This window comes from Gossypium hirsutum, chromosome A13, assembly GCF_007990345.1.
Source record: "Gossypium hirsutum isolate 1008001.06 chromosome A13, Gossypium_hirsutum_v2.1, whole genome shotgun sequence".
In the NCBI taxonomy this organism is placed as follows: domain Eukaryota; kingdom Viridiplantae; phylum Streptophyta; class Magnoliopsida; order Malvales; family Malvaceae; genus Gossypium; species Gossypium hirsutum.
This window is the reverse complement of record NC_053436.1, coordinates 1,162,336-1,173,586: the sequence shown is the minus strand read 5'-3', so window position 1 is coordinate 1,173,586 and position 11,251 is coordinate 1,162,336. Positions and strand designations below refer to the sequence as shown.

Here is an 11,251-nt window from a genome sequence, read left to right as displayed (position 1 = left end):
ATAGAACTGTTTGGCAGCATGGATAGGGTTGTTTTGGTGCACACTTTCTGTCTTTTTTTTTCTTCGTATTTTCGCTTCATTTCACCTAGATGAAAGAAGAGAAATTTATTAATATTTAACTAAAATAAAATAAAAAGAAAAGAAAATAATAAATAATAAAAATAAAAATAAAAAGAAAGATTGGGTTGCCTCCCAATAAGCGCTTGTTTAACGTCGTTAGCTCGACGCCTTGAACGGTTTATGGTGGTTCTAATTGAATTTTCTCGACCATGTGGGCCTGGAAATTCTCGTAAAATGGCTTCAGCCGTTGACCATTGACTGTGAACCGCTTTCCTGATTCTTCACTCTCTATTTCAACTGCGCCATTTGTAAATACTTCAATCACAATAAAAGGTCCTTGCCACCGAGATCGAAGCTTACCTGGGAATAGCTTTAATATGGAGTTATAAAGTAAAACTCTTTGTCCTACTGAGAAATGCTCTGAACTATATTTTTGTCATGAAACATCTTTGTTTTGTCCTTATAAATTCGAGCATTCTCGTAGGCATCATTGCGAATTTCCTCCAATTCTTGAATGTCCAATTTCCTTGCCTTCCCCGCGGGCTCTAACTCCATGTTACATTGTCGAATAGCCCAATAAGCTTTATGCTCCAACTCTACTGGTAGATGACATGCTTTGCCAAAAACAAGTCGATACGGGGTCATGCCAATTGGTCCCTTATACGCCGTCCGATAGGCCCAAAGCGCGTCATTGAGCCGAAGACTCCAATCCTTACGGTTGGGTCAAACCGTTTTTTTTCCAAAATTGACTTGATCTCCCTGTTTGAAACCTCTGCTAGGCCGTTCGTTTGGGGATGGTAGGCTGTTGCTATACGATGATGAACCCCATATTTTGATAATAGTGCCTCCATGACCTTGTTGCAAAAGTGGGTACCACGATCACTAATCAAAGCTCGAGGTGTTCCAAACCTAGAAAAAGTAGTTCGTTTTAGAAACTCCACAACAGTATTAGCATTATCATTGCGAGTAGGCTTTTCTTCTATCCACTTAGAAACATAGTCTACTGCAAGAAGTATATATATGTTTCCAAACGAAGAAATAAAGGGGCCCATGAAATCAATGCCCCATACATCAAAAATCTCACATACATGAATCGGGGATAGGGGCATTTGATTTCGTCTAGTGATATTTCCTGTATGCTGACATTTATCGCAAGACTTACAGAAGTTAAACGCGTCGCGAAAGATTGTAGGCCAATATAGCCCACACTCCAATACCTTGTGAGTTGTCCGCTTAGGGCCAAAGTGACCTCCACAAGCTTCTGTGTGACAAAAAGTAAGGATAGAGGTTACCTCAGTTTCTGGAACACATCATCGTATTATCTGATCTGAGCAATGTTTCCACAAGTATGGATCGTCCCATATGTAATACCGAGCTTCTCGTCTAAGCTTGTTTTTTACGGATTGAGCTAACTTAGTGGGCAGCGATCCCGTGGTTAAGAGATTAACTATGTCTGCATACCACGGCTAGTAAGCCTCGATTGAGAATAAGCTTTCGTCGGGGAACTCATCCTTTATGGGATCATCATCAAATGGAGTTTTTATCCTACTCAAGTGGTCGGCCACCAGGTTTTCACACCCCTTTTTGTCACGAATCTCGATGTCAAATTCTTGGAGCAGTAAAATCCACCTAATGAGCCTTGGCTTTGCTTCCTTCTTTGCGATTAAGTACCTAAGAGCTGCATGGTCAGAAAAAATAATCACCTTAGATCCCATTAAATATGATCGAAATTTATCTAAAGCAAACACAATAGCTAAAAGTTCTTTTTCTATGGTTGTGTAGTTGCTTTGTGCAGCATCTAGGGTCTTTGAGGCGTAACAGATGACATGAGGCTCTTTCGCTATCTTTTGTCCCAATACGGCTCCCACGCTACGTTCGCTTGCATCGTACATAATTTCAAAGGGATAGTTCCAATCTGGTGCTTGTACTATAGGGGCGGTTACCAACTTTTGCTTGAGTGTATCAAAAGCCTCATTGCATTTTGAGTCAAACTCAAATTTTTTGTCTTTCTGCAACAGCTCGCACAATGGTTCAGCTATTTTTGAGAAGTTTTTTATAAAACGCCTGTAAAATCCTGCATGGCCAAGAAAAGAACGTATCTCTCTAACAGTAGAGGGATATGGCAAAGAATTTATAATGTCAATTTTAGCCTTATCAACCTCAATTCCCTTAGATGAGACTATATGACCTAGAATCAAACCTTTGTCTACCATAAAATGACACTTTTCATAGTTCAAGACAAGATTAAATTCTATGCACCTATTCAAAATTATCGTAAGGTTTTCAAGGCATTCAGTAAAACAGTTTCCATACACGGTAAAATCATCCATAAAAACTTCAATAATTTTTTCTATATATTCAGAAAATATACTCATCATGCATCTCTGGAAGATAGCTAGTGCGTTGCAAAGTCCAAATGGCATCCTCCTGTATGCAAACGTGCCGAACGGGCATGTAAAAGTGGTCTTTTCCTGGTCTTCTGGCGCAACAGGGATCTGGAAGAAACCTGAATATCCATCAAGACAACAAAAGTGAGTTTTACCAGCTAAACATTCAAGCATTTGATCTATGAAAGGAAGAGGGAAATGATCTTTTCTAGTATAAGCGTTCAACTTCCTGTAATCGATGCAGACACGCCACCCGTTCTGCACTCGGATCGGTACTAAGTCGCCCTCAGCATTTTTCTTTACTGTCACGCCCATTTTTTTGGGCACGACTTGTACCGGACTTACCCATCTGCTGTCAGAAATGGGGAAAATGATGTCAGCATCCAGCAGCTTAATTATTTCTTTTTTCACCACCTCCATCATATTCGGGTTTAAGCGTCTTTGTGCCTCTCTCCTTGGTTTCGTGTTCTCCTCCAAGTAAATCTTGTGGGTGCATGTCAAGGGGATTATCCCCTTCAAGTCAGCAATGGTCTAGCCAATTGCCTCCTTATGACTCTTTAGTACCTGGATCAAACTTTCCTCCTCGGGTTTAGAGAGTTTATTTGAAATTATAATGGGTAAGGTATTACCTTTTCCTAAAAATGCGTACTTGAGATGCGCGGGAAGTGGTTTCAATTCCAAATCTGGAGCCTGCACAACAGAAGGTAGAAGTTTAGTTTCTGATGGTGATAATAATGTCTTAACAAATTCATAATCATCATATCTATATTCAGATTCGTCTTCATAAGTTGACTCAAAAGTCTCGTCCACTAATGAGTCAATCAGCTCGATGCGATTTACGCTCAAGATTTCGCTTGGATGGCTAATGGCATCGTAAACATTGAATTTCACGATCTCCCCATCAAATTCCATCTTAAGTGTGCCGCTTCGGACATCGATCTTGGTGCTAGTAGTACTAAGGAAGGGTCGGCCCAACAGGAGGTCTGAAGATCCAGCAGTGTTGTCCTCCTCCATCTTAATTACGTAGAAATCTGTAGGAAAAATAAGTTCATTAACTTTTACCAAGACGTCCTCGAGGACTCCTTCAGGATGCACAATAGACCTATCTGCCAATTGAATAATAACACCTGTCTTTGTCAAAAAACCCGCGTTAAGTGATTCATAAATAGAATAAGGCATTACATTTATTGAGGCCCCTAGATCACACATAGCCTTCTTAATTCCCAAATGGCCAATTTTGCATGGAATAACAAACATACCCCTATCTTTGCATTTAACCGACATTTTCCGCTGTAGAACTGCGGAAACATTCTCACCAACACTTACCTTTTCATTACCTGTTAGTTTTCATTTGTTGGTGCAAAGTTCTTTGAGAAACTTGGCATACCGCGGAATCTGTCTAATGGCATCTAACTGTGGTAAGTTGATCTCAACATTCCTGAATGTTTCGAGGATCTCCTTGTCTTCCTTACTTTTTCGACACTGATTTAATCGTCCTGGAAATGGAGGTTAGATTTTCGACAGTGGGGGTTTCGTTCGGATCTGTTCGTCGTTTCCTGGAGTTTCTTGGGTGATTTCTTGACCAAGATTCTTGCCAAGAACTGGTTCCAGGATCTTTCCGCTTTGTAACATTACTGCATTCACATTTTGCCTCGGGTTTGGTTCTGTTTGTGATGGCAGTTTCCCTTAAGAGTTTAATTTCTCAATTGATGTGGTCAACTCCCTTATGGATGCTTCAGTTTTCTGCTGAAAACCCTTCATTTCTCTTTGGAAATTGAGAGTTTGCTGTTGAAAATCAAGGACATTAGTTGCTAATTTATTGACCAAAGTTTTTAAAGAATTACCTGAATCTTGCGACTGTTGTAGGGCTCGATTTTGGTATGGCTGGTTATATCGTGGATTAGCCCCATAACTAAAATTAGGGTGGTCCCTCCATCCTGGGTTGTAGGTATTGGCGTAAGGGTCGTATCGTCTTTGTGGTGGCCCAGGAAAATTTCCCACAGCATCTAAATGGGCCATAGAATCGTCACACAGACTAGGGCACGCATCAGTCGTATGTTCAGGTGTAGCACATATTCCACATACTCGGGCTGGTTTCGATTTTTCTGTAACAAGGGAATTCACAATATTAGTAAGTCTATCAAGTTTATCTTCAATGGTAGAATTACTTAGCTGGTGAACCCTTCTAGGGGGTTCAGGATTGGCTCAAAATTGCTGGGAATTCGTAACCATTGTGGAGATTAAGTCTCTTGCTTGTTGTGGAGTCATGTTGACTAACGCTCCTCTACTCGCGGCATCTACCATATTCATCTCCATGGGTTTCAAGCCTTCATAAAAGTACTGGAGCAAAGACTGTTCCGTTATACCGTGTTGTGGGCAACTTGCACACAACTTCTTAAATCGCTCCCAATAGTCGTATAGAGTCTCTGCGTCTTTTTGCCTTATGCCCACAATTTCTCTTCTTAACTCAGCCGCTCGTGATGCAGGGAAAAACCTGTTAAGGAATAAACGAGATAGATCAGCCCAAGTTGTAATGGATCCAGGAGGTAAATAAAATAACCATTCCCTGGCTGAATCTGCTAGGGAAAAAGGGAAAGCGCGCAATTTAATTTGATCCTCAGTTACCCCCTGAGGTTTCATACTCAAACAAACCATATGGAATTCTTTTAAATGCTTGTGGGGGTTTTCATTTTGTAACCCATGGAAAGTTGGCAGTAGCTGAATCAAGCATGACTTTAATTCAAAATCAGTATCCATAGTAGGATACGCGATGCATAGTGGCGGTTGTTCTGTCGGCGCTTCGGCCAGTTGCCGAATTGTCTGAGCCATAAGTTGAGGTGTTAAATTAGGGTTTTCGTCAACCTTAGTGTTCAGCACTTCTTCAGGGGAATCGACTTCTTCTTCTTTACTTTCTAACGTTTGAGTAGGGTTTTCGTTAACCCTAGACTCTACTTCATCGTCGATTCTAATTTCTGGCGGTGGATTGCTTTGAGTTCTAACCACTGCTGACTGCTTTTTCCTTAGTTTTGTTTCCTTTCGATTAGCTTCCGCAGTCTTTTCGATTTCTGAGTCGAACACAAGAGTACCTGGAGCAGATCTGGTCATAGAAAATAAAGAAAAACAAGATTAGTATGTTGCCGATCCCCGGCAACGGCGCCAAAATTTGATGCGGTCGTTGAGAGCACCAAAAATAACCTATTCCCTGTAAAATAATAAAAATAGAAAAAGAACAGTAAAGGGGAAGTAGGGTCGAATCCTCAGGGACCGGATTATACGAATGCTTGTTTATCGAAATCCTGGGTAGAATCGTGCCCAAGAAAACCTACGTTACTGGAAAAAATAAAAAAACAGATTTTAAGAATTGATTTTGGAAGCGAAAATAAAATAAAAACAGAGTTTAAAGTTTACTGAAATTATGATTACGAAAATAATAAAAATAATAAAGAGATTTTTAAGTGAAAAGAAATTCTTATGGGAAAGTTTCAGCCTCTGGTTGTCTCATTCCGCCTTGGGCTCAATCCTTGGCTTTTGGATGATCCTTCTCGACTCGAGTAAGCCAATTATAGTGGAAGAGGACGCCTACGACCACCAGCTCCAAAGATTAAACTTACGATTTTTAGGGAACCTGACTCTAGCCAGTAATCTATGCTAGATCAACGTTTCTCAATGGCGAATCCCACGCCATTTTGTCTCTTTGGCTCGCCAACCTCTGACGCAGTAAGTTAACGAACCGACTATGCAATCCTTCCAAAACATACAAAGCGGCCGCCTTTGCATATGCTGAAAAGCTTACTTCTTAAGGGCCATGGACGGAAGCGTCAGCCCGTAGTGCGGAGAAACGATGAATACTTGGCGAGAAGGCTAAGTAAGGATTCTAGGCCTCAAGAACCTTTTTTTGGGGAAATATTGACAACTTTTGGCTAGAAGGGTTTTAGTGGCTCATGATAATTGTGGGAAAGAAAATAAATAAAAATATGGAAAAAGAAATTTTATTGAAAAGAAATATGAAAGAACAAAAAACTTTTGGGGGAGAGTGTTTACAGAAAAAGATCCTCCCAAAAAGAGTCACTTCACCCCCTATTTATAGTGCTAGGGAGATAGTCTAATTGAACTTAAATTCTAAAAAGATAAATACATTTAATTAAAAATAAACAAAGATAATTAAAATAAAATCCTAAATTTGAATAATTCTAATAATTATCTTAATATTAATTATCCTAATAGAATAAAATAAAATAGAGTCTTCCAAAATAAAATCTCTTCTATTTGCTTTTAAGTCCTTGTGCCTTTCATGTTCGCACTTTTGGCACCATATTTGTCCCACGTTGCATATTGGCCCATTTAATCTCCGAATTGATGCTTTTTCCCTTGAATTTACTTTTCACCTCCAATTTAGTCCCTAAAAGATAAAAAGACATAAATAGCTCAAATTAGTAGGCTCAAGCTCAAAATAAACACATGATTAATATATAAAAACACGTCATTTTAGAGTATTATCAAAAAATAATGATCAAATTGACAAAAAGAAATATAAACCTTAAAACTAAAATTGATAATATACTATTTCTAAAATATCAAAATTTGAAATTCTTAACTTTAAGAAGTTGTGGGGTGACAGGGTAAGGGACCACAATGACTTTTATTGCAAAATATATATATGTATAACAATATTTTAAGAAATAATGATTTAAAATATTTTTAAAAAAATAATCTCTAATCCGACAACTTGCTATAAAAGTTAAAATAAATTGTAAATAAAATAATTGTTTATATTATCTGTTATAATTCCTTTCTTCTCGATATGGTAAGATAGTTGTTTATCATGATAAACTTCAATAAGATGGAATTACTTTAATGTCTTATTTGCTTGCAATGTTAGAGTATGCATAGAATCAGTGGTGAATTAGACATTAAGAAAAGTGGAGAATATTATATACTTTGAAATTAGACTTTTTCGATTGATATATATTGCAATAACATGTTTACAAAGAAGTATGTATTTTGTATTGTTTCATAAAAAAAAGAATGGAGATTCAACATTTCATCCATGAGCACCCATTGTCATTCATTAAGGAGCGGGATAGAATGAAACGGTGCAAAGTATGTTGGACGTACTTATCTGGCCCGACCTATGGTTGCAAACCTTGTAAGTATTTTCTTCATAAATCTTGTCTTGATGAGTTCAAAGAAGAGGTTCAAAGTTCCTTTCATCTATGCCCTCTTAGGATCTCCCCTCATTTTAATTATGGTATGGATTATTATGGTTATGATTCTGGTTTGGATGATTGTTATCTTTGTTTTGGAGCTATCACTTCAAACTTTTCCTATAAATGCAAGTTTCGTTGTACGTTTCAAGCGCACGTGGAATGCGCTGTAAAGCCATTGGTGGAATATTCAGATGAGGAGTACACCATTCAACATTTCACTCATATTCATCCCTTAAAACTTGTTGATTCCGACCAGAAACATACAGTGATCTGCTCCTTTTGTGAAGAGCTTTGATCTTCTTCTTCTTCTTCTTCTTTTTCTTCTTCTTTTTCTTCTTCTACCTACGGTTGCATGAAATGCAAGTTTTTCCTTCATAAATCTTGGATGAAGAGCATTCCACGATAGTTGATCAATCATCGCATCCATCCATGCACTCTCATATTCATCTCAGATCCTTACCGTGATAACAAATGTGATTGTTGTGGTAAACGCATTGTTTCCCGCACGAAGTTCTGTTGTGGAGCATGTGTTCTCAATATCCATGTCTCATGTGCCCTATTTCCCACTATAAACTCTGAAGATACCAAAGAGATCCAACACTTCTGTCACCAGCATACACTAGCTCTTGTCCAAAACAATGAAGAATATGGCAGCGAACCTCGTTGTGTAGCATGTGCACAGATCTGCTTACCTCCTGCACCCATCTTTCAGGTGTAGCAGATCATGCAACCACTTCTTTTTACATAAATCATGCTTTGTTAAATTACCTTACAAATCTGTAAATATTAAGCATCATTTTCATCTCAAACACCCTCTCACCATCCATTCCCTTCCATCTAATGATCATATCCGCACTTTTCCGGGGCATTGATTCAACTCTTTTAGCATATAGTTGTCGGGAATATGAGTGTAAGTTTAACCTTCACTTGGATTGTTATAAGGCCCTGCCCTCTATTACTTTTAGTGGCCATCAACACCTTCTCACTCTTCTTGAGAAAACACCCGATCTTTCTTGCCATCTCTGTGGTGTAAAATGCTGTAACTTCGTCCTTCGATGCGTGCCATGTGACATTAACATCCATCTCCAATGTCTTCCTTCAGCCCCTAAAACAATAAAGCACAAATCTCATCTCTATCCTTTAACCCTCACAAAGTCTCCTTTTGAATATGAGTTGAATTCAAACGAAGAAAATGAAGAATTTTATTGTGATGTTTGTGAGCAAAAAAGAAACCAAAGAGAGTTGATTTACTATTGTGTGGATTGCAAATTTATTGCTGAAGTCAAGTGCGTGTTTTCAGCGGTTAGTATACTTTTTACTTTTCAATTTAAACATTTAATTGAGTTACTTTTAAGGAGAGGGATCTACTTACATCGATATAAAATTTAAGAGGTTTTACACTCTTCTATAACTTTTTGCATGGTTAATATTTTAACAATTCAACCGTTATATTTCATGCTCTATTCATGTGTGTCAAGTTTGGTATAAATTAAAAATTTATAACTATTTATTTTATGTAAAAAAAAATTCAATGGTTAAAAAATATATATTAATATACACAATATTTTACATTATTATGATAGAAATATCAGATCAATTAAAAAATTTACATGTATGAAAACTACAAATATATTGATAAAAATTATTAATCGTATAAAAAGTTATTGAAAATTCTAAAACCACTTAAGTTTTACACTGATGTAAGTGGATCATTCTTGTTCTTTTAACTAAATGTCTATCTTTTAAAATACTTGCATTCGGAAGGTTACATTAAAATGTAAGAGGAAGTGGTGTTAACATTAGGATTTGGCTTTGGACTTTAAGTGCTTAACATAGAGTTTTAACTACTTGTTCTTTGAGTTTTTGGCTATATATAAGAGACTTACTTATACTGGTGTAAAAATTTAAATAGTTTTACAATTTTCATCGTTTTATACAATTAATATTTTAACAATCTAACCATCAAACTTATCAATATATTTGAACTTATCATGCATGTAAATTTTTTAATCGATCCGATATCTTTATTATATCAATTTGAAATATTGTTTATATTTACATATATTTAACGGTTGAAATTTCTTTTACATCAAATGAATGATTAGAAATTTTAAATTTATGTCAAACTTGATATGCATAATCTGCATGAATAAAGCATGAAATATGACGATTGGATTGTTAAAATATTAATCATATAAAAAGTTATGGAAAGATATAAAACCTCTTAAGTTTTACATCAATGCAAGTGGATCTCTCTCCTTATACATACATACATACATACATTTTTATTTTAACTTTTTAAAATATTTTATTATACTCTATAGGACACTTATCATCAACACGACCTTACTTGTGAAATTTAAAAACTTCACTGACAATGTACCAAATATTTTTCTATGAAAATATTTAAAAATAATATTTATATCAAACATATATTATTATATAACATTGATCCTTGAATATCCGAATAACGTAAATGTTAGTAGTTAACAATCTTATACCTACCCTAGTAATGACTATATTGAATCAAAGAAGAAAAAAAATATTAATATGTATAAACAACTAAATATAAACTTATCTTATTGTTTAAATTGTATGTGAACCAGGTGTTGCAGTTGCTTTCTAAGGATGAATCATTTGATGAAGAAATTACGAAAGATAATGTCACTCAACCAATAATCCAAAACTGGCATGTGGAAAATCTCCAACAAAAGCACATCAAATTACATAAAAGACGAAAAGAATTAAAAGCAAAAATAGGGGAATTAAGAGGAGAATTGGATGATGTGAGAAAAGAGATAATGACCACGAAAAATTTGGTAATGATGATAGCTCAAAACAATTTAAATAACTCTCAGTTGCACTACATTTCATCATCCAACTAATGTATTCATAAAAGTAACTAAAAATATTTGTAATCGAGTAATGATTGAAAGATAAGATACTACATAAAATACATTTTCATATTAAATTAAGTAAAATATATTAATATATTAAAATAATTAAAATTAATCCTTATTTATGAAAATGAGAATGTATTGTCATAAATCCTTTTAAAATTTGTGATCTTTTAGGGTGAGTTTGGATGGGAGATGAGGGATGTGTTTACTTGCGGTTAGTGTAAAAATAGCGGTGACAATGAGATTAGATATTGTAACGATTTTGTAGCGTAAGACAAAAAATAAATTAAACGCACCATTTAGTACCACCTATCCAAACCTACACTTAATTAATATATTTTTCATGTTAAAATTAAACATTTGATCTAATAAATTATAGTTAATAAGCTTGCTTATATGAAGTAGTTATAAATTTACTTAAAATTTTAATCAATATGTTGTTCTAGATAACTAATTTAATAAAAAAATGTACCTTCTAACCATAGATATTGCTGTTATAAGGGAAAAGTTGTTATAGAAGATTAGAATAAAACACAAAAAAAATTGGATCTACTAGAAACTCGATTGTTGTTGTTATAACAAAATGTTGTTATAGTGGGTGTTATTGTAAAGAGGCTGGGTGTATTTAATGCATTGTGTGTATATAGACAGTTAATTATATGATGTAAGCTATTAATTTTTTTCTTAAACAAAGGGA

At 35.6% G+C, this 11,251-nt stretch overlaps 1 pseudogene; it reads right to left on the bottom strand.

Annotated features, from left to right (window-relative positions):
- Nucleotides 1–1,370: 1,370 nt before the first annotated feature.
- On the bottom strand, nt 1,371–8,359 carry LOC121212748 (uncharacterized; annotated as a pseudogene).
- Between the last annotated feature and the right edge of the window lie 2,892 nt (nt 8,360–11,251).